Source organism: Octodon degus, unplaced genomic scaffold, assembly GCF_000260255.1.
Source record: "Octodon degus isolate 3935 unplaced genomic scaffold, OctDeg1.0 scaffold00104, whole genome shotgun sequence".
Classification (NCBI taxonomy): domain Eukaryota; kingdom Metazoa; phylum Chordata; class Mammalia; order Rodentia; family Octodontidae; genus Octodon; species Octodon degus.
The window spans coordinates 1,795,319-1,795,832 of NW_004524680.1; positions in this window are offsets into that span (position 1 = coordinate 1,795,319).

The window sequence follows — 514 nt, forward strand, 5'->3', positions numbered from 1 at the left end:
GTCTATTTCCAGGCTGTGGCCACTTCTCTCTGGCACCGTTCCTCTGCTCCTCACCTTCCCAACCACACAGCTTTGCCCACCATGTCCTTCTGCCATGATGTTTCTGCCCTGGAGCCAGCTGACCATGGACTGCATCCTCTGAAACCATGAGCCAAGGGAAACCCTTCCTCCTTGAAACTGCGGCTGTCTGGAATTGTGTCTCAGCAACAGGCAAGCTGACTAACACAGCTCCTGAGGCAGTGCTGAAAGCTAAGGCCACAGCACACCCGGGGCTGAGGCGGCCTGTGCATCCTGGCTCTCTCGTGAGAGGTCCTGGACCATGACAGAGGGGCTTCAGTTTCCTTACATACGAAACAAAGTCCTTTTTGTTTCCAGAACTGTTGTGAGAAATCATTCAGGGGAGAAATAGCCACCAGAAGGGAAGGACCTAGAATAGAACTGGGTGCGCAGTAAGGACCCAATAAATGCCATTTCTGCGATTTTTATTTATGTGTACCATGAGGGGGGAAAAACC